Source organism: Carcharhinus amblyrhynchos, chromosome 12, assembly GCF_965287045.1.
Source record: "Carcharhinus amblyrhynchos chromosome 12, sCarAmb.v2.hapA, whole genome shotgun sequence".
Taxonomy (NCBI): Eukaryota; Metazoa; Chordata; class Chondrichthyes; order Carcharhiniformes; family Carcharhinidae; genus Carcharhinus; species Carcharhinus amblyrhynchos.
In genome coordinates this window covers 4,886,512-4,910,207 of record NC_137335.1, presented here as the reverse complement: position 1 = coordinate 4,910,207, position 23,696 = coordinate 4,886,512, and the positions used below count along the sequence as shown (strand labels likewise).

At 46.8% G+C, this 23,696-nt stretch overlaps 1 protein-coding gene across 2 annotated transcripts in view; it reads left to right on the top strand.

Moving 5' to 3' along the window:
- The window catches only part of macrod2 (mono-ADP ribosylhydrolase 2), an 855,710-nt gene that overhangs the window by 630,682 nt on the left and 201,332 nt on the right, over positions 1 to 23,696 (top strand). The gene's annotated exons all lie outside the window — the stretch shown is intronic.

Sequence of the window (23,696 nt, the reverse complement as noted above, 5' to 3'; positions counted from 1 at the left end):
AACTTCTAAAGTCAAAGTTTACTTATTAGTCAGAAGTAAGGCTTACGTTAACACTGCAATGAAGTTACTGTGAAATTCCCCTAGTCGTCACACTTTGGCACCAGTTCAGGTCAATGTACCTAACCCGCACATCTTTCAGATTGTGGGAGGAAACCGGAGCACCCGGAGGAAACCCACGCAGACGTGGGGAGAATGTGCAAACTCCGCACAGTCAGTGACCCGAGCTGGGAATCGAACCCGGATCTGTGGTGCTGTGAGGCAGCAGTGCTAACCCACTGTGCCACCGTGCCGCCCAAAAAGAAGCAAAAGCAAAAAAACGCTGGAAAATGTCAGCAGTCTTGTAGCATTTGTGGAGAGAGAAAAGAGGCAACGTTTCGATTCTGGATGACCCTTCATCAGAGCAAAGAAAATCAGAAAGATTTTCAGGTGAGGGTGAGGGGTGGGGAGCTGCTCTTAGTTCTGATGAAGAGTTATCCAGACTCAAAATTCTTCACAGATGCTGTCAGACCTGCTGAGATTTTCCAGCATTTTCTGTTTTTGTTTCAGATTCCAGCGTCCGTAATATTTTGCTTTAGTCTTTTTTGTCAATAAGAGTCATTGTGAGGATTGCACAGAGATTGGGATGCTGGTATTTTGTGAAACTGCTAAGATAAGGGAGGCACAGTGGCGCAGTGGTTAGCAGTGCTGCCTCATAGCGCCAGGGTCCCAGGTTCGAATCTGGCCTCGGGCCACTGTCCGTGTGGAGTTTGCACGTTCTCCCTGTGTCTGCATGGGTTTCCTGTGGGTGCTCCAGTTTCCTCCCACGCTGCAAAGATGTGTGGGTTAGGTGGATTGGCCATGCTAAACTGCGCCTCAGTGCCAGGCGATCAGTAGGGTAAACGTGGGGTTACAGGAAAAGGGCTTGGATAGGATTGTGGTCGGTGCAGACTCGATGGGCTGAATGGCCTCCTTGTGTACTGTAAGGATTCTATGACTTCTTCTTCTATAACAACCTTTTGCATTAACATTTTTGAAGAAAACAAAAGTTTTACACCAAGCTGGGATTTTTATGCAAAATGCCTTTTGGCTGTGGTAGCATTTTTACAGAAGGTAAGTTGAGCAGTCTGTTTACTGTGGCCTTTAGGTTAGGAATTGGAAAGATTTGTTATTGCAGTCTCATGAGTAATAGTGTTTTGGGTCTCTCTCGCTTATTTTTTTATTAGTGTTATGTTAATTAAGGTTCAGGGTAGACAGGTGGAAGGTATTGATTGATTCAGTAGCTTGAGCACATATAAGAAGGGACTGTCTGGCCACGTTGACCATTAACTGGTCCAGACGCCGGAGGGGGTGAGCCTGTTGAGGGGGTTACCTGACCTGCCTCTCTGCCCCTCTGCTATGGTTATGTTGGTAGCTGGGTGGCCTTGGAGAGGGAAGAAACGGCGAACATGAAACGGCACGGTGGCACAGTGGTTAACACTACTGCCTCACGGCTCCAGGGACCTGGGTTCGATTCCCGGCTTGGGTCACTGTCTGTGTGGAGTTCGCACGTTCTCCCTGTATCTGTGTGGGTTTCTTGCGGGTGCTGCAGTTTCCTCCCACAGTCCAAAAGACGCGCTGGTTAGGGTGCATTGACCATGGTAAATTCTCCCTCAGTGTACCCGAACAGGCGTCGGAATGTGGCGAGTAGGGGATTTTCACAGTTACTTCATTGCAGTGTTAATGTAAGCCTACTTGTGACACTAGTAAATAAACCTTAAGAAAGCCTGGTCATAAAGGGCAGGTTTGAAAGAGCATCTTAAGAGCGGAAGGAGAGGTGAAGGGGTTGAGGGAGGGAATTACAGGGTTTAGGGACATGGCTACGAATGGGGAGGGACGGCTGGAGGGGAGGGGGAAGGAGGCAATGAGAATAGGGGTGTCCAAGGGGCCCGATTTAGATGATCACAGGAGGTCTGGATATTGTCCAGAATGAGCACCGTTAATGGACACTGGTAAAGAATTTGAATTCAGCTTTAGTCTAGATGAGACCGGTGCCTGTTTAGTGCTGAGGTGAAGGAGCAAAATATTCTTTTCCCCAATGTCCAAGCTGCATAATTGTGCAAGATGGCTACTGAAAAACATTTGTGGTTGAACCCGATCAGAAGTTTCCTGTCTGTTTTAATACCATTAGAAGTAATATTAAGATTCCATCTGTTGGAATTAATTAATTGCCTGGTGGAATTTCTGAAGTAGATGGAAAGAAAATTGTAAATGAAGGAATAGATCTATGAAATTAATGGCCGGAATTCTCCAGTCTCATTCACCCCGCCACCACTGACAGCGAGAGTGGAGAACTTGCCGCTCTGCCAAATCTCCTTTCACTGCAGCGGGACTGGAGAATCTCAGCCGCGGGCGAGTTTGGCGAATCCGACCCAATATTCCGATTTTGTTTTGTTTTATTCTACTTCAGTTGTTTTGGATATCTGTTGATGAGATGAAAAAGCAGCCCTTCTGTTGGCAACCTTTCGTATTCTAGATATTTTATTCTGTTCCAAGCAACAAAGCCAATAGCCACCAATCCTAAGAAGAAGGGGGTCACCGACCAGGGGCATGAAGAGAACGAAATAATGCTCAGAGTGAGATCAAGAATAAGTGAGATATTTTCACCCAATGGGGACTGATGGAATAGATTATTTGGAAAATGCGCAATGTGTGGGTCCAACAAGCAATTAGGCAGTGATTCTGAAGAAAGAACGTAAGAACTAGGAGCAGGAGTCGGTCACCTGGCCCCTCGAGCCTGCTCCGCCATTCAATATGATCATGGCTGATCTTTTCATGGACTCAGTTCCACTTACCCACCTGCTCACCATAACTCTTAATTCCTTTACTGTTCAAAAATCTATCTATCCTTGCCTTAAAAACATTCAACGAGGGGCCTGAACTGCTTCACTGGGACAGGGAATTCCACAGATTCACAACCCTTTGGGTGAAGAAGTTCCTTCTCAACTCAGTCCTAAATCTGCTCCCCCTTATTCTGAGGCCATGCCCACTCAAGGGACATGCAACCATTACAGTTTGACTATTTTTAAGAGCTTGACTTGTTGGGTTTTTTAAATTCATTCATAGGATGTGGGCACCAGCATTTATTGCCCATCGCTAATTGCCCTTGAACTGAGTGACTCGTTAGGGATTCAGTGAAGAGTCAATGACAGACCAGGTAGTGATGGCAGATTTCCTTCCCTGAACCTGATGGATTGTTAGAACAATCAACAATGGTGTTCATAGAATCATAGAATCCCTACAGTGCAGAAGGAGGCCATTTGGCCCATTGAGTCTGCACCGACCACAAGCTCACCCAGACCCTATCCCCATTACCCCTTGTATTTACCCTAGCTAGTCTCCTTGACACTAAGGGGCCATTTATCATGGCCAATCCATCTAACCCGCACATCTTTGGAGTGTGGGAGGAAACCGGAGCACCCAGAGGAAACTCAAGCAGACACAGGGAGAACGTGCAAACTCCACGCAGACAATGATCCAAGCCGGGAATCAAGCCCTAAAGCTATAAGGCAGCAGTACTAACCAGTGTACCATCATGCTGCCCTGGTTTTATGGTCTCATTAGAACTTTAATGCCAGATTTCTGTTGAGTTTAAATTTTACCACTTGCTGTAGTGGGATTTGAAACCGGGTCCCCAGTGCTGATCTCTGGATTACTAGTCCAATGACAATACCACAATGTCACCACTATCCCGATACTATAGCAGTTCTTACCCTGTTCCAAAACATCTTTAGTTAGTTTTAAAAATTGATTCTTGGTTGCTAACAAAACCAGCAATTTTTTTATTGACCATCCTTGGAGAAGGTTGGTGGTGAGTTGCTGCAGTCTGCATTGTGAAGGCACTCCCACAGCACTGTGAGGTGGAGGTTTTGACCCAGCGATGATGAGTCAGCACGGTGTGTGATCAGTAAGAGTGACTTGCAGGTAGTGGTTTTTTCATGCGGCTGCTGCCCTTGTCCTTCTAGGTCCTGCATGTTGCAGGTTTGAGAGGTGTTGTTGAAGAAGTTGTGACATCCTGTAAATGGTACACACACTGTAGACGCAGTGTACCGGTACCCAAGGAAGTGAGGTGTTGGATGGGCTGCCAAAAAGCATTCTTGTTTTGTCCTGGATTATGTCCTTAATGAATTGTTTGAACCAACTCTAAAATTTAATAATCAAGCATCATGCCTACACATTTCCTAGTCTTTCCTCACTTTCCCTCAACTGCCCTACCCATGGACTTCCATTGGACTGGTTCATGTTTATGTTTGGCAAAGTCTTGAAGTGGTTTGCCTTTGTCTTCTGCAGAGTGGAATCTTTTCCATTCTCCCTGCCTGCCTTCAGACATAGTGGAAGGATTTACAGGTTGATAATCAACCTGGACTTGAAACAGTAAGAGACAAATTCTTCAAATTGTAGAAAATATTGGCACGTGTGGGAAGGATGTTTCCTTTTGTGGGAGAACTGAGAACTAGAGGTCACTGCTTATATAAGGGGTTGCCCATTTAAGGCAGAGATAGGGAAAAAGATTTTCTCTTAGAGGATAGTGAGCCTTTGGAACTCTTCCTCAAAAGGTGATAGAAGCACAGAGTTTGGGGTTTTTGGGCCAGGCTCATCCCAAGACTGGAAATTCCCACCTGAGGTCAGCGGAAATTTCATGGTTCCCCAAATTTTTTGTTCTGTCCCACCTGCCAGCGGGGGTGGGAAAATTCCACCCAGAGTTTTCACAGAAACCTGACAGTGCAGAAGGAGGCCGTTCAGCCCATCAAATCTGTACCGACAATAATCCCATCCAGATCCTATCCCCCTAACTCCACATATTTACCCTTCTAATCCCTCTAAGCTACGCATCACAGGACACTAAGGGACAATTCAGCACTGCAAATGCACCTAACTCGTACATCTTTGGAGTGTGGGAGGAAACCGGAGCACGTGGAGGAAACCCACGCAGACATGGGGAGAACGTGCAAATTCCACATAGACAGTAACCCAAGCCAGGATTTGAACCCAGGTCCCTGGAGCTGTGAGGCAGCAGAGCTAACCACTGTGCCACCCTTGTTTTGAATATTTTTGGTAGAGCTCAATTAAACAAAAGGGGTGAAAGTTTTATCAGGGGTAGGCGGGAATGTGGACTTGAGGTTGCAATCAGATCAAGCCCGGTCTTGCTGGATGGCAGAGCAGTCTCAAGGGGCCGAATGGCCTACTCCTGCCCCTAATGGGTTTGACCACATGAATGCATTTTCCGTGCCCCTCAAGTCCTGAAGTGGGACTTGATCCAAGAACCACTTGTAGAAAGGCAGGGACACTGCACCACAAAAAACCTTTCTAGTCTTATATTTTCATAAGTCAACAGTTGAGTGTTTGGAGCACCTCAGATTCGGATTCATTTCAACAGCTCAGAAGTGGTTGAATTGCTTCTGTCTTTAACAACCTGCTCAGAATCCACATCTTCCACCTAAATGGCCATCATCTCTCCATTGTCCTTGTCGCTATAATGGAAACGCCGTGGATTATATTTACACTGTGCGAGAGCACACTGTTGCTGCAAACTGAATTGAAAATGTCCACAAATCGAATTGGGAGCCGTTTGAAGGACAGCTGTTGAAGAAAGGCTTTGTTAGACTTCGCAGTTTGAAGTATCGCAAATCACATTACCTCAGCCTTTTGTAATAGTGTCTGTGCGAACGCGATGCTTTGATGTGACCGTTTCAGATTCATGTGGCGATATGAGAGATTCTTCAAAACATTCGTCCAGCTTCTATCTGCTGTGCTGGAAACTTGTAAGCTGGCAACTGGCCTCCTAAAGATGGAATGGATAGAATCATAGAACCCTACAGGGCAGAAAGAGGCCCTTCAGCCCATCGAGTCTGCACCGACCACAATCCCACCCAAGCCCTACCCCCATATCCCTGCATATTATACCCACCAATCCCTCTAACTTACACATCCCTAGACACTAACGGGCAATTTTTTACCATGGCCAATCAACCTAATCTGCACATCTTTGGACTGTGGGAGGAAACTGGAGCACCCAGAGGAAACCCACGCAGACACGAGGAGAATGTGCAAAGTCCACACAGACAGTGACCCGAGCCGGGAATCAAACCCAGGACCCTGGAGCTGTGAAGCAGCAGTGCTAACCACTGTGCTACCGTGCCGCCCATAGACATCTGACTGACACTTCAGAGCACTAATTACTGTAAAATTTAAGATCAGTTTGTCATTCTCACCTGTGACCGAGGAACAATGTTATTACGGGAAGTGTGAAGGAAGCTCAGTGTGTGCCGGTCGTTAGATTAACTCAGCTAACTCTTTCAGAAGTCCTGATGATTAATAGCCCATGAGAAGATGGCATCATTTTGGACTAAACAAAGATTCCAACTCAGTTTGAGTTTTTTCACTTTATGTTTTTTTTTGTGTCACAAGTGGGCTGACGTTAACACTGCTGTGAAAATCCCCACGTTGCCACACGCGGCGCCTGTTTGGGAACACTGAGGGTGGCACGGTGGCGCAGTGGTTGGGATGGCGCAGAGGCTAGCACTGCTGCCTCTCAATGTCAGGGACCTGTGTCCAATTCCCAGCTCGGGTCACTGTCTGAGTGGAGTTTGCACTTTCACCTGTCTCTGCGTGGGTTTCCTCCGAGTGCCCCGGTTTCCTCCCACAGTCCGAAAGATGTGCGGGTTAGGTGGATGGGCCGTGCCAAATTGTCTCTTGGGGACCAGCATGGGGTTGTGGGGATAGGACTCGGGTGGGATTGTGGTCGGTGCAGAGTGGATGGGCCGAATGGCCTCCTGCTGCACTGTCGGGATTCTATGATTGAACTTAGCTTGGCCAACGCACCTTCCGAGCACATCTCTCGGTCTGTGGGAGGAAACAGGAGGAAACCCATGCGGGCACGGGGGGGACATGCAGAGTTTGCACCGACAATGACCCAAGCTGTGAATCGATCCCGTGTCCCTGGTGCTGTGATGCCCATTGTGCCACTGTGCCACCCATAGGTGCTGCAAAGGTGGCGAGGGGGCATCTCATTTGCTGACATGATGCTGGGTGGGTGGTTTGCACGGATGGAAATGTTTTGACGGGGGATTGGGGGTTGGGGGGGGGGGGGCGGTGGGGGTGGGTGGGTGTGGGGGATTGTAAATGAACCAAGTAGACTCTCCCCAGAACTCATTCCCTGAATCTGTGCAGGAACTATATCAACACAAGTTATTTTTTCCTCTTCCCCCATGCATAAATGAAGCATTTCCATTTGAACTGGTTTACTTTCTGCTGCATACTGGCTACAGACAGTCCCTGTGATGTGCATCACCAAATGGTTATAGTTAGTTGTTGCCTCGCAAAGGGAAAGCAGCACTGGGTTAGGAGAGTGCAATTTACTGAGCAAATGAATCTTTTCCTTGTGTCAAAGTAGTTTGAGAGTAAGCTGTGTAGTTGGCCACCGTGCCACCCCTTCATCCGTCCTTCCCTGTTCCTCGCCAGGCGTTACTAACTCCAGACGAACACAGCAATTTCCTTCGCTCTGAATTCCCCCTGGGGATGGCACGGTGGTTAGCACTGCTGCCACACAGTGGTGAGGACCCGAGTTCGATTTCGGCCTCGGGCCACTGTCTGTGCGGAGTCTGCACATTCTCCCCGTGTCCGCGTGGGTTTCCTCTCTCGATCCGAAAGACGTACTGGTTAGGTGGATTGGCCGTGCTAAATTGCACCTCAGTGTCTGGGGGATTAGCGGGGTAAATACGTGGGGTTTACGGGGATAAGGTCTTGATGGGATTGTGCAGGCTTGATGGGCCAAATGGCCTCCTTCCGCACCGTAGGGATTCAGTGACAGCCCAAAGGTTATCAAAGGGAAAACCCAAAACAAGGATTTCCAGCGTCAACATTTGAAAAAAAATGCTGGGGGGAGTTTACCGTCCCACCCACCACGGGAATTGTAGCAGACCCGGGGGGGGGAGGTGGGGCGAGAGGCGGGGGGTGAGGGGGACGGACCAGGCAAAGCTCTGTTGACCACAGGGTGGTTTTGGGGCGAGTGTGGCCGGAAAATCCCGCCCACTCTCTCCATTCCATTTATGTCCCTACTGTCTGTGTGAGAGTGTGATGGAGGCAAGGTCCAGTGAGGGGATCAGAAGGGAATTGTGGAAACGAGAAGCAGGAGTAGGCCATTCGGCCCTTTAAGCCTGCCCTGCCATTCATTTTGATCATCGAATTCAATATCCTGAAACCCCCATAAACCTTTGATCCCTTTTGCCCCAAGAGCTATATATAATTTCTTCTTGAAATCAGAGATTCCTAGAATCCCTGCAATGCGGAAGGAGACCTTCAGCCCATCGATTCAATATCCTGAAGCCCCCCCCATAACCCCACATATTTACCCTGCTAATCCCCCGACACTAAGGGGTAATTTAGCCGATCCATCTAACCCGCACATCTTTGGAATGTGGGAGGAATGATGTTATGCCGGCATTGGACTGGGGTAAACACAGTAAAAAGTCTGACAACGTCAGGTTTAAGTCCAACCGATTTATTTGATAGTACACTCACTAGCTTTCGGGGTTAGTCCCTTCGTCAGGTGATGTGGGAGGAAACCAGAGCTCCCAGAGGGAGAACGTGCAAACTTCACCCAGACGGTGATGTGAGGCTGGAATCGAACCCAGGTGTCTGGCGCTGCGAGGCAGCAGTGCTAACCTCTGTGCTACCGTGCTGCCAGTGTCCTCCCTAATTTTCTTCTAATGCATTCTCCCCTCAGGAAGAGCGCAGGTAGAAAGCACAAAGAAATTCCGTGAGCATTGATAAGTATTACAATCTGACCAGTGGAAACACGCAGGCTCGCGTTCAAAGTTCAGTGGGGACTTCAAACAGGAATGGATTCAGATCGTAACGTTTCTCTGTTATTAAGCCCAGGTAGCTGAGATTCTGAAGCACCTAAGAGGAAGTTGTTTAAGACAAAGCCATGAAAGGAACTGCATTGCACAGATGATAATAGCAGGTTTCCAGTCTGTCATTAGATTGTGGCAGATAGGGTTCAGCTGAAGTTAGAAATTGGTTCGAATGAAGGTTGTGAAGTTGTTTGAACCTGGAGATTAAATCACCGCCGGATGGGAACCAGCTGTGAGTTCCTTAGTGCAAAAATTTGAATCAGACCCAAAGTTCACTTCACTATGAAGCTGTTGAGAGTTACAGAGATGTGACAAGAATTGAAAGAGGACTAACTTAACAGCACGGGCAGGCTGGTTTTGTAGGTTAACCAGGGGCTGTGACTCTGCCAGTTGACCAAAAACCATGGGTGGAATTCGCCCACCCCGCCCCCACCATGGGATTAACGGCAGTGGGCAGCAGGAGGGAGAAATCGGTGTGAACTTACTGCGGGATCTTCTGATAGTGCGGGGCCAGGGAGATGGTGTCTGCTGTGCACCTGCCGCGGTGGTAGGTGAACCGTAGTGGATCCAGGCAATCCGGGAGGCTGGAATTGATTCCTAACCTTCCAAAGCTCTTCATAATGATGGATGTCCAAGCCACTGGACGATAGTCATTAAGGCTAATGGGGTGCAAATAAAGGCCTGATTGGAATCCACCAATCCTGCACCCCCCCACCCCCCACGTCCGTTTGTCGGTTATTCCAGTGGGAAAACCTACCAGGTCCGGAACGCGTCTACAACAGCATGGCGTGCAAAAGTCAGGACTTACCTGGGCAGTCTCTGGAGTTTGGGATGGAGGCCACCAGTCAAGCAGCGTCTATCAAGTGGATCTTCCGGCTTCAATGTCCTCGGGAAAATCCACCTTCCCAACTCAAAGAATATTCCTGGAGATCCGCCTACGTTCTTCAGGACATCCATCTTTGTTCTTCGGCGGTGGGTCAGTGATGCCTTTTCAATGTGGCACCCGGGTATGGCAGTGGCACACATGCCATCAAACCCATCCTGCCATGGAAGATGGCGCAAAACCCTCAGATACATCATTAATTATTATCGGGGCTGGAAGATATGGTTCCTTATTGGCCTTGACAGCAGGAAATATTCCCCACCCCACCCCTCCTCACCGGCCCCACCATGGGACTTAGTCCCAGATGGGAGAATTCCACCCCATGTTTCTAAAAGTGACGGTTAACCTAACCGAACTTTAATAATATTGTCTCTGATTCTGTGTTACGAATAATGGGGAAGCTGTTATAATGGAGTGAATTAAACAGCAACACGCTGGCCAAAGATTCACTATCTCGCGTACTATGGGAACAGTGATTAGCACTGCCGCCTCCCAGCGCCAGGGACCTGGGTTCGATTCCCGGCTCGGGTCACTGTGTGGAATCTGCACGTTCTCCCCTTGTGTCTGTGTGGGTTTCCTCCGGGTGCTCCGGCTTCCTCCCAAAGTCCAAAGATGTGCGGGTTAGGTCCTTTGGCCCCTTAGTGTTCCAAGGTGTGAACCTTAGGAGGGTTGGCCATGCTGTTATATATTTGGGGATTTGGAGATAGGGCGGTGGGGTGTGGTGACGGTGAGTTGGTGCAGTCTTGATGGGCTGAATGACCTCTTCTACACTGTAGAAATTCTTTGATTCTGTGATTTGAGTTGCCTATCTGCATTGCAGATACCAAAATGCACAAAGTAAAGTGTTGAAAATCAACAAGCTATGAACATTGTTCTGCCCTCAAGATGTACATGTCTGGCATGTACGCTCCACTGCCCAAAATACTTTGTATCACCCTTCTGTGATGTTTTTCCTTTGCCTCGTAAAGTACCAAGTTTTACATATTGGCGCTCAGGAAGGAGACACTGGCCATGGAGTGCCTGTAGTTGTAGATTCTGTAGATTAATATTGTGACTGAAAGCATTGCATTATGACGATAGGTTATATGGTCTCAGGTCAGTATTGCCTTGAACATGGGTGAACATTAGGTAATCTAATTGAAGTGTGTAAATTGATTAAAGAATTTGATAGGGCAGAAAGAGAGAGAGATAATTTCCTCTGGTGGGCAATCCAGAAAATTGGAAAACCTTAAAGTTTAAGCAAGGCCAATGTCAGGAAACATTTTGTCACACAAAGAGCAGCGGAAGTTTGGAACTCTCCCAAAGAAATGCTGGAAGCTGGTGTCAGTGGCAAATAATAAAGTTGAATTTGAGAGATTTTGTTTAGGCGAGGGAATTAAAGGTAACAGAACCAAGACTGATAGATAGAATTAAGGTACAGATCAGCATTGATCTCATTAAATAGGGGAACAAGCTGGATAGGTTGAAGAGCGATCTCCTCATCCTAGATTCCAATAAACCACAGCAGTACTGCACTGCTGCCTTGCTGCCAGGAATTGGAGAGTAATGGCAGATCTTCTTCCTATTCATCCTCGAAAAGCTGATTAATTTTTCTTCTTCTTGTACTCTCATGCAAGACCATAGAATTAAAGTTCAAAGTGGCTGCCAGTAATGGTTCAGGAAGCAGTTTCTGGGATGGTGCGTGCAGGTACATAAATACTGGGCATTTTGCAGCTAGTAACTCACCTCCTGACTCCCTAAAACCTGTGGTCAGGAGTGTGATGGAATACTCTCCACTTGCCTGGATAAGTGCAGCCCCGACAGCAGTTGAAAAGCTCAACATGAGCCAGGAAAAGCAGCCCTGCTTAATTGGTATCCCTTCCACCTCCTTCAGCTTTCATTCCCTCCATCACCAATGCACAGCGGCAGCTGTGTACCGTCTACAAGACACTTTACCACAATTCGCAAAGGCTTTTAGACAACAACCTCCAAACCCAGAACATTTACCACTTAGAAAGACGAGGGCAGCAACCATGTGGGAACATCAGCACCAGGAAATTCCCCTCCCAGGTCACTCATCATCCTGACTTGAAGATGTATTGCTGTCCCTTCGTCGTTGCTGGGTCAAATTCCTGGTATTACCTCCCTAACAGCAGTGTGGGTGTACCTACATCACGTGGACTGTAGCGGTTCAAGAAGGCAGCTCTTCACACTTTCCCAAGGGCAATTAGAGTTGAAGAATAAATACCAGCGAATCCCAATTTCTTTGAACGAATACATTTTTTACAAAGTGAATTTGTCACCAAAGATGGATTTTCAAGATGGACGCCAATCACCTTGACAACCAAACAAGAGCTGGCTCCCAAAGAGTATTAAATGCATGAGATGAAAAAAGCATGACAGGACGACATAGGGCTGTGCTATTTTCATTTTGAAGTGTACAATATTGTGAAGCAGTATTAACAAACGCTACTTTGGTTGCCTAAGCCTTGCTGACTCAGTGACAACAAAAACATGCTGACTGCAGCTTCTAGAACTTTCAGATTTAGCATCCATTATTTCCCAAGGTGAAGCGAAATAAGTGTCCTTTGTTTCAGTAAGTTCACGTTCTGTTTGGACATGTTTGAGAAGGTGAGAGAGATTGAAGGAACACCCAGGTTTTATTTTACGTTCTGTGGCCGGGATTTTTACGTTAGTGTGGGATCTCGATCCCACTGTTCCTGCACCAACTGAGACCTTTACTCAGCAATGTGGGGCAGCGAGGTAAACTGACAGGGAGAGGTGAAGGGATGGGGTGATGGTTCAAGTGAGGGAGCCATCAGCACAGACCCATTACGGTTGCTGGGTCGGAACTGGCCACACCCTGTCGGGGGGGTCCCGTCCAGGGTCACGGCCTGGCAACTTGACCGAGAGTCATCAAACTCTTCTGTGGCTCCTCCAGTGTGTGAGATGGTGCCTGAATGGTGATAAATGGCTTTGTTGAGCCTTTGTCACTCCTTAAAAAGTACCGCACATCTTCCAACCCATACCTTCACCACCGCACAGGGGTGGCACGATGGTCGGCACTGCTGCCTCACCGTGCCAGGGACCCGGGTTCAGTTCGGCCTTGGAGTGTGGGTTTCCTCCGGGTGCTCCGGTTTCCTCCCACGTTCCAAAGATGTGCTAATTTGCCCCTTAGTGTCCCAAGATCTGTAGGTTAGATGGATTGACTGGTAAATGTGTGAGGTTACGGAGGTGGGGCAGGAGAGAGTGAGCGTGGGTAAGATATTCTGTCGGAGAGCTGGTGCAGACTTGATGGGCTGAACGGCCCTTCTGCATTGTAGGGATTCCAAAATTCAAACCCACTGTGGTCATTATTTTGACACAGGAAGAACAAAACACGAGATAATTTTTCTTTGGAGAGCGTAGTCAAAAAGAATTCATGGTCATACAGATTTGGGTCCTTTTAAGAAAATATGGGAACAGGGATCCATATAGGTGAGCAGTCCCACAGATAGAATCCCTACAGTGCAGAAGGAGGCCATTTGGCCCATTGAGTCTGCACCAATCAACAATCCCACCCAGGCTCTACGCCCAAAGCCCCATGCATTTACCCCAGCTAGCCCCCCTGACACTAAGGGGCAATTTATCATGGCCAATCCACCTAAGCCACATATTTTTGGAGTGCAGTGTGGGTGGAAACGGGAGCACCCGGAGGAAACCCACCCAGACGTGGGGGGAACATACAAACTCCACACAGACAGTGACCCAAGCCGGGAATCGAACCCAGGTCCCTGGTGCTGTGAGGCAGCAGTGCTAACCACTGTGCTGCCCACATCAAAACAAAGAGCAACCAATGTGAGTAACCTTTGGTCTGGTGGGCAGGGCTGAGTGTACTCTGAGTGCCGAGGGTGGAAGATGCCATGCTCGCTATTTTCACCACTCAGATCCCCAGCACGCTGAGGTAAAAGGTCATGAATGTAGCCCAATCCACCACGCAAACCAGCCTCCCATCTATTGATTCTGTCTACACTGCCTGCTCCTCGGCAAAGCGGCCAGCATAATTAAGGACCCAAAAGGGAAAATACTGGAAAATCTCAGCAGGTCTGGCAGCGTCTGTAAGGAGAAAAAAGAGCTGACGTTTCGAGTCCAGATGACCCTTTGTCAAACGTTACCTGGACTTGAAACATCAGCTTTTTTCTCTCCTTACAGATGCTGCCAGACCTGCTGAGATTTTCCAGCATTTTCTTATTTGGTTTCAGATTCCAGCATTGGCAGTAATTTGCTTTTATCCAGCATAATCATGGGTCCCACGCATCCCGGACATTCCCTCTCCCACTTTCTTCCTTCGGGAAAAAGATACAAAAGTCTGAGGTCGCGTGACCAACCGACTCAAGAACAGCTTCTTCCCTGCTGCTGTCAGACTTTTGAATGGACCTACCTCGCATTGAGTTGATCTTTCTCTACACCCTAGCTATGACTGTAATGCTACATTCTGCACTGTCTTCTTCTCTATGAATGGTATGCTTTGTCTGTGTAGCACGCAAGAAACAATACTTTTCACTGTATACTGATACACATGACAATAACAAATCAAATCAAATCAAATCCAGAGGTAGTTTCTCCATCCTGATCAATCTCCGGGGGTGGCCCAGTGGATATAAATGAGGCGCTCTGGGAGGCAACGTAAAATGTGGTGTCAAAGTGTGGTTGACACGTGGGTGGAGCCTTGAAATGGCAGATCCCAAAGGGAAGGAATGTACTGCCTGCTAAGGCAGTAGGAGAAAGGGTCTTCCATTGCTTTTAATTGGAAGATCACTGGAGCATTTTCATGCTGAGATCACACCCCCTCAAGCTTGCATTTCTAATCTTTCTTGATTGCAATTGTACATTACCCCAGGCCCGTACATTTAATTGATCTTTAGTAACGATGAAAGTCAGACTGGAGGTGGGGTCTGTCACTCGTTTAGAAACCTGACACCCTTCGTGCTATAGTTGTTTTTTTATTTAATCTTCATTTATTTATTAGTGTCACAAGTAGGCTTACATTCACACTGCAATGAAGTTACTGTGAAAATCCCTCACTTGCCACATTCTGGCGCCTGTTCGGGTACAATGAGGGAGAATTTAGCACGGCCAGTGCACCCTAACCAGCACGTCTTTCGGACTGTGGGAGGAAACCGGAGGAAACCCACGCAGACACGGGGAGAATGTGCAAACTCCACGCATTGACCCAAGCCGGGAATTGAACCTGGGCCCCGGCGCTGTGAGGCAGCAGTGTTAACCACCGTGCCGCCCGATTACTCCAAATTAGTTCAGAAAGAGCAATTGTATTGAAACAGGCTGACCGCTTATCAATTAATTATTTCCTGCCCACGCAGACATGGGGACACTGTCCTCACAGACAGTGACCCAAGCCAGGAATCGAACCCGAGTACCTGGCGCTGTGAGGCAAAAGTGCTAACCACTGTGCCACCGAGCTGCCCACGGGCAGGGGCGGGTGTGGGGGAGAAGGGCGTGTGGCAAGGGGAGTGTGGGGGTGGTCGGGGGGAGGGGTGAGTTGGTGGAAGTATGGACAATAATACAATTCACTCTCCTGTGTGTACCCCTGAATCCTCTTCCTTATGCCGGCTCCGACTGAGGGAAACGTGAAGTCCGTGCTGAAGGCTGCCCTTCTTGTCAGAGAGGATTCTCTCTCTTTTCTAAAGCCAGCCCTGCACTCAGGGAACTTTCTGCTCATTTCAGCAGATGCCATTAATTTCCAAGTTGTAATGTGTGAAATTGGCCAGTGCCACTCAGAGGTACTTTACACAGTGGGGAGTGCAACAATATTGCTTGCGTTTACTAATGAGAAAAAAATGAATATGCCACCAGGTTAAGTTACCCATAAATTGCATCTCAACTCAATAAAGCATTGATAAAATGGTCAATAAACAACAATGTGTTCTAATTTATTACTGGAATAGATCATCAGGAACAGAAGTGGGGGAAATAAAAGTTAATGAGAATGAAAATAACCAGCTGATCATTTCTCTTCATTTTCTTATATCTCTGAACAGATTTAATCAGATTTTAATTTTTTTTGCAAAATTAACAGCATGGCTCAAACAATCAGGCAAAGATTTAGTCTTAAAATTCCCCGGTCCACTGCGTGATTCATTAGCAAAACTGTCAAGCAAATAGTGAAGCAGGATGACAAAACACATTGATCTTTAGTTGGTTATGGGTACTTGAATGTACAGTGACACAGAACCGAGAAAGAAGGACACAAACGAGGATGTTAGTCCTTATTTTTCTGAGCGTCCTTTCTTGTGGCTCTGGGTGTTTTGATGGTGATTTGATTGTCACACTTATTAGTGAAAAATATTGTTTTTTGCGCGCTTCACAGACAAAGCATATCGTTCATACAGAAGGAAAGGAGAGGGTGCAGAATGTAGTGTTACAGTCATAGCTAGGGTGTAGAGAAAGATCAACTTAATGCGAGGTAGGTCGATGCAAAAGTCTGACAGCAGCAGGGAAGTAGCTGTTCTTGAGTCGGTTGGTACGTGACCTCAGACTTTTGTATCTTTTTCCCGCTGGAAGAAGGTGGAAGAGAGAATGTCTGGGGTGTGTGGGGTCCTTGATTATGCTGGATGCTTTTCTGAGACAGTGGGAAGTGTAGACAGAGTCAATGGATGGGAGGCTGGTTTGTGTGAGGGACTGGGCTACATTCATGACTTTTTGTAGTTCTTTGCGGTCTTGGGCAGAGCAGGAGCCCATACCAAGCTGTGATACAACCAGAAAGAATGCTTTCTATGATGCATCTGTAAAAGTTGGTGAGAGTTGTAGTGGACATGCCAAATTTCTTAGTCTAAAAAGCTGCAAAACAAAAAACAATGTTCCTTCTTGCTTAATGTTTCCACTGATGAAGTGTCAACTAAACTTAATCCACCACTGAACACCAACCCTTGGGGTGCAGGAGAGTGTGTGGGGGATCTCAGCCGCTAACATGGTGCTGGTGGGAGGAGGGTGAAGGGGGTTTGCATAGGTGCAGGGGTTTGAGGGGGTTTCCTCCAAACCCCAATAAATGAACCAATTAAAGTCACCCCAGAACTCATTCAAAGTTTAAAGTTTAAACAATACTTTTCACTATATCCCAATACACGTGACAGTAATAAATCAAGCCAATTCAAAACACAGATTCAATTCAAAAAATTCCATAGCGAAAATCCATCACTAAAAGTTGAAGTTTATTTATCAGTGTCATAAATAAGGCTTACATTAACACCACAATGAAGTTACTGTGAAAATCCCCTAGTCGCCACTCTCCAGCACCTGTTCGGGTACACTGAGGGAGAATTTAGCACGGCCAATGCACCCTAACCAGCACGCCTTTCGGACTGTGGGAGGAAACCGGAGCACCCGGGGGAAACCCACACAGACACTGGGAAAAACGTGCAGACTCCACACACAAGCTGGGAATCGACCCCAAGTCCCTGGCGCTGTGAGGCAGCAGTGCTAATTATAGTGCCACCATGCTGCCCATTGTGCCACCGTGTTGCCCATTGGTGCAGGACATGTTGGGGGGAGGTGGGGCGGGTCTCAACCACTGACATGGTGCTGGGTGGGTGGATGGGGGGGGCTTGCTTGGATAAAAAGGTTTAAGTTGGGGGTGGAAGTAAATGAACCAATTAGAGTCTCTCCAGAACTCATTCCCTGAATCTGTGCCAGAACTATATCAACACAGGTTATTTTTTCCTCTTTTCCCCCATCCATAAATGGAGCATTTCCTTTTGAAATGGTTTACTTTCTGCTGCATAATGGCTACAGACAGTCCCTGTGATGTGCATCACCAAATGGTTATAATTAGTTGTTGCCTCGCAAAGGGAAAGCAACATTGGGTTAGGAGAGTGCAATTTACTGAGCAAATGAATCTTTTTCTTGTGTCAAAGTAGTTTGAGCGTAAGCTGTGTAGTTGGTCACTAATTATAATTGTGTAATTTATCATCCAGAATGTTTTCATGCAGAAAACAAGATGTCTTTTCTGATTTCTCTCTCTCCCCTTTAGTTACTGTGCCACCATCCAGCCCATCATGACTGTGCTGAGTGTGACATGGGCGGAGACTTTCCTTATGTTAGTGAAATGCGGGGGCAAAGATATTACAATTGCCCATTTGGAACAAAAACATCAATTGCTTAATCGTTAATACACGTTCACAAGTTTTGCAGTAAATCTTTCTGCCCAATGCGAGCATTCCCAATCATCAGCATTCCCCAGTGACATCTCAGCTGGTCCAGTCTACATGCTGAAAATTCCGAAACAACAGGGAGATTGGGGGCAGGGAGGGGATTGGGGAGGGGTGGGAGAGGTGCAGGAAAACATTCCCATTGCCAGGACTCTGGGCAAAGTTCCTTCCTTTTTACAACAAGATTGTTCATGTGATGTGAGGGTGGCACGGTGGTTAGCGCTGCTGCCTCTCACCTCCAGGGACCCACCTACGATTCCGGCCTTGAGTGACTGTGTGGAGTTTGCACGTTCTGTGTGTGTTTCCTCCCACAGTCAAAGATATGCAGGATTGGTGGATTGACCATGCTAAATTGTCCCTTAGTGTCCAAAGATATGCAGATTAGATGGATTGGCCATGCTAAATTGCCCCTTAGTGTCCAAAGATGTGCAGATTAGATGGATTGGCCATGCTAAATTGCCCCTTAGTGTCCAAAGATGTGCAGGTTAGGTGGATTGACCATGCTAAATTGTCCCTTAGTGTCCAAAGATATGCAGGTTAGGTGGATTGACCATGCTAAATTGTCCCTTAGTGTCCAAAGATATGCAGGTTAGGTGGATTGGCCATGCTAAATTGTCCCATAGTGTCCAAAGATATGCAGGTTAGGTGGATTGGCCATGCTAAATTGTCCCTTAGTGTCCAAAGATGTGCAGATTAGATGGATTGGCCATGCTAAATTGCCCCTTAGTGTCCAAAGATGTGTAGTAAACATATGGGTTTGTGCGGATAGGGCGGTGAGGCCTGGTAAGATACTTTGCCAGAGAGTCGGTGCAGACCCTATGGGCCGAATGGCCTCCTTCTGCACTGCAGGGATTCTGTGATTCTGCATTTGTGTCAGAGTCAAGGCTCCCTAATTATTTTTTTTAACTGAGTGGTTTGCTGGGCCATTTCAGAGGGGGATTTAAGAAACAACCACATTGCTGGAGTTCTGGAGTAACATGTAGCCCAGACCCTGTATAGACGGCAGGTTTCCTTCCATAAAGGACATTAACAAACCAGATTTGATTTGATTTATTACTGTCACATGTATTAGTATACAGTGAAAAGTATTGTTTCTTGCGCACTATACAGACAAAGCACACCGTTCACAGAGAAGGACAGGAGATGGTGCAGAATGTAGTGTTACAGTCATAGCTAGGTTGAGAGAAAGATCAACTTAATGCGAGGTAGGTTCATTCAAAAGTTTGACGGTAGCAGGGAAGAAGCTGTTCTTGAGTCAGTTGGTACGTGACCTCAGACTTTTGTATCTTTTTCCTGACAGAAGAAGGTGGAAGAGAGAATGTCCGGGGTGCGTCGGGTCCTTAGTTGTGCTGGCTGCTTTTCTGAGGCAGCGGGAAGTGTAGACAGAGTCAAATGGAGGCTGTTTTAAATGATGGACTGGGCTTCGTTCATGACTCTCTTGTAATTCCTTGTGGGTCCTTACGACAATGGATGATAGTTATCATGGTCACCGTGAGTTGAATTTAAATTCCACCAGCTGCCGTGGTGGGATTCGAACCCATGTCCCCCAGAGCGTTAGCCTGGGCTTCTGGACCAGTAATCCGGTGGCCGCCATTCCCCTCTTAAGTGCTGTGGTACGAAAATGAAGGTGGAGCAAAAATCTGTGCTCAGAAAACAAATAAAAGCTGTTGCCAATGTGATGTCACCATGTTTGACCTTGAGCGTAGAGTTTCGTTTCTTTGCCTTCCCTTCTGCAGTTCCTGTGGCCAGCCGCTCGATTGCGTGACCCTGTAGCAATATTTGTCACTTGGTTGGAAGGCTTCCGAGTATGATTAATGCACACAAAACCAAAATCAATATTGCGTTTGTTGGAATTGTGAGCTAAATAGATTAGATGTACTCACGGCAATACACTGCGCCTCCTTACCGTGACTCACCCTCTATCCCATGATTAAGGGACGTTCCACATGTAAAGGATTAAGTGCTCCACCCCGCCGCCTCCCACTTTGCTCCAGACAGGTTTGCAGATAAGTAGAATGTGAGGGACCTCAGTAAAATGTTCATTCGAAGGGACTGAGAAGCATCCCCTCTTTCTCTCTGGACACACAGTCGCCATATGTCATCAATCAGTCTAATTCTGCAGAGCAGAGGAGAAAACAATGAAGGGATTGGCTTCCAGAGGCAGTAATACCAAGGCAGTGCTAAATATCAGCGCCAGTCATACACTCAGGCAGGTGAATTAAATATTGGTGGTTTTAACTTCTATTAGGGGAAGAATTGAATATTAATGATGAACCCATCCATCCGTGAGTCAATTTACGATGATAGTGATGTATTTCAGTAGCACATATGTTCCTGAAAAAGTCACCTGTCTTGCCTGGAAGGTGTAGCGTTAGTACCAACTTTCATTTTCAATTTCCAATCACACTATTCAGGGTCTCCTGAGCCTCAGACACTGTGTCCTCGTTTGGTCTTTAAATATTATTATTATTGACCCTTGGGCACGAGTGCTCCGATGCTGGTTATTGAAGAGATGTACTGCACCGCGTTCTACCAGATCATTTTGCTCCTTGCCACACTTACAAAAGCAACCTTTTAAGAGTTTGACAAATGTGCTGACGCCTCCACAATTACCGCAAAGCGTCCTCAGCTGCATGCAAATCTCTCCTGACAGGACCCGCTTCCCGAACAAAGCATCTCGAACAGAAAAAAAAAAATCTTCCATTTGGCAATTATGTCTTAGTTCCAATAGTGGCAGGTGCTGCTGTCACCTTCGCCACTGAGTGGTAAGTGGTGTTTTTGGAAGTAATTTGCTTTTCTCCCTTTGCACGAAGGCTAATTACAACTTCACAGCAAGGATGCAGAGCCAAGCCTATTGGATGTTGTCACCGTGCCATTGGGATTCAGATTAACCTGAAATACTGACAGAGCACAGGTCAGCCCGTCTTCACTCGGAGGCGACTTTATGAAGAGCTTTAAAGAAATTATCCACGAAGCTTGTTTGCAAGCACATTTATTCCCTTAAACTTCAATCCGACCTGACAAAGATCGTTGTATGATTCTCAAAGAACAAAGAAAATTACAGCACAGGAACAGGCCCTTCGACCCTCCAAGCCTGCACCTACCATGCTGCCCGACAGAACTAAAAACCCCCTACCCTTCCGGGGATCATATCCCTCCATCCCCATCCTATTCATGGATTTGTCAAGACGCCCCTTAAAGGTCACCATTGTATCCGCTTCCACTATCTCTCCCGGCAGTGAGTTCCAGGCAACCGCTATCCTCTGTGTAAAATATTTGCCTTATACATCTCCTTTAAACGTTGCCCCTCGCACCTTAAGCCTATGCACCCTAATTATTGACTCTTCCACCCTAGGAAAGAACATCTGACTGTCCACTCTGTCCATGTCCCTCATAACCTTGTAGACTTCTATCAGGTCACCCCTCAACCTCCATCGTTCCAGTAAGAACAAACCAAGTTTCTCCAGCCTTTCCTCATAGCTAATGCCCTCCATTTCAGGCAACATTGTGGTAAATTTTTTCTGTGCCCTCTCCAAAGCCTCCATATCCTTCTGCAGTGTGGCGACTAGAATTGAACTCTATATTCCAAGTGCAGCCTAACTAAGATTCTACAAAGCTGCAATATGATTAGCCAATTTTTAAACTCAGTGCCCCGGCCGATGAAGGCAAACATGCCATATGCCTTCTTGACTACCTTCTCCACCTGCATTGCCGTTTTCAGTGACTTGTGTACCTGTACACCCAGATCCCTCTGCCGATCAACACTCCTACCTTCCACTCCTACCATTGGGACAACCGATGACGGCAGCTTTCTTGTCTCCTTTCAACGTAAACCTTCAGTGGTTCAGTAGAAAATTAATTTGCTCAGCATTAAGTGGTTAAGAAAACTACTTATGACGCTCCTGCATATTCTACATGTCCTACATAAGTTGAGGAGGAACTTCTTCACTCAAAGGGTGGTGAATCTCTGGAATTCTCTGCCCGTTGAAGTGGTGGAGGCTGCCTCGCTAAATATTTTTAAGACGCGGGTTGATGGGTTTTTGATAGGAGAGGGGATTAAGGTTTATGGTGAGAGGGCGGGAAAGTGGAACTGAGCAGCAACAGATCAGCCATGATCTTATTGAATGGCGGGGCAGGCTCGAAGGGCTGGATGGCCTACTCCTGCTCCTATTTCTTATGTTCTTATGTCCTGCTGCCGGAAAAGTGGCCAGCATAATCAAGGATCCTACTCATCCTGGACATTTTCTCTTCCACCTTCTTCCGTCTGGAAAAAGATACAAAAGTCGGAGGTCACGTACCAACCAGCTCAAGAACAACTTCTTCCCTGGCTGATCACTGAATTCAATATCCTGATCATCCCCCCATATCCCTTGATTCCTTTAGCCCCAAGAGTTATATCTAATTTCTTCTTCTAATCAGACAACGTTTTGATCTCAACTACTTTCTGTGGGAGTGAATTCCACACATTCACCACCCTCTGGGTGAAGAAATTTCTCCTCACCTCAGTCCTAAAAGATTTACCCCTTATCCTCAAACTATGACCCCTAATTCTGGACTCTCTCACCATCGGGAACATTCTTTCTGAATCCACTCTGTCTAACCCTGTTAGAATTTTATAAGTTTCTGTGAGATCCCTTCTCACTCTTCTAAACTCCAGTGAATATAATCCGAACTGACTTAGTCTCTCCTCATATGACAGACCTGCCCTCCCAGGAATCAGCCTGGTAAACCTCCGCTGTACTCCCTCTATTGCTATCGACTTCAGGAAGCGTAAGGGGAGAACATGCCCCTGTCTACATCAAGGGGATGAAGTAGAAATGGTTGAAAGCTTCATGCTTTTAAATTTCCACATCACCGACAAACTGTCCTGGTCCCCCCATGCTGACACTAGCTAAGAAAGCCCACCAACACTTCTACTTTCTCAGAAGACTAAGGAACTTTGGCATGTCAGTTACGACTCTCACCAACATCTACAAATGCACCATAGCAAGCATTCTTTCTGGTTGTATCACAGCTTGGTATGGGCTCCTGCTCTGCCCAAGACCGCAAGAAACTATAAAAGGTCATGAATGTAACCCAATCCATCACACAAACCAGCCTCCCATCCATTGACTCCGCCTACAATTCCTGCTGTTTCAGAAAAACAGCCAGCATAATTAAAAACCCCACGTACCTTGGACATTCTCTCTTCCACCTTCTTCCTTCAGGAAAAAGATACAAAAGTCTGGGGTCATGTCCCAGCCGACTCAAGAACAGCTTCTTCCCTGCTGCCATCAGACTTTTGAATGCATCTACCACGCATTAAGTTGATCTTTCTCTAGACCCTAGCTATGACTAAAACACTACATTCTGCGCCATCTCCTTTCCTTCTCTATGAACAGTATGCTTTGCTGTATAGTGCGCAAGAAACAATACTTTTCACTGTATATGAATACATTTGACAATAAATCAAATCAAATCAAAATCAATAGCAAAACCATCCTTCCTCAGATAAGGACACCAAAACTGCACACAGTACACCAGGTGTGGCCTCGCTAACGCCCTATATAACTGCAGTAAAAATGTTGTGTTTGTGGAGCTGGGAATTCTTTCCAGATCTGTACACTAAAGAGAGAATAAGTATCCAGGCCTGAGCCTGTGCATGCCCTGAGCATCTTAAAGTTAGAGGGCGTGTTGCAGATATATAGCTGCTTCTGGAGCCCTGATTACATCAGGAGAACAAGCCTTGAGGAAGCTTTAAGCCTGACAGTGTAATGCTGT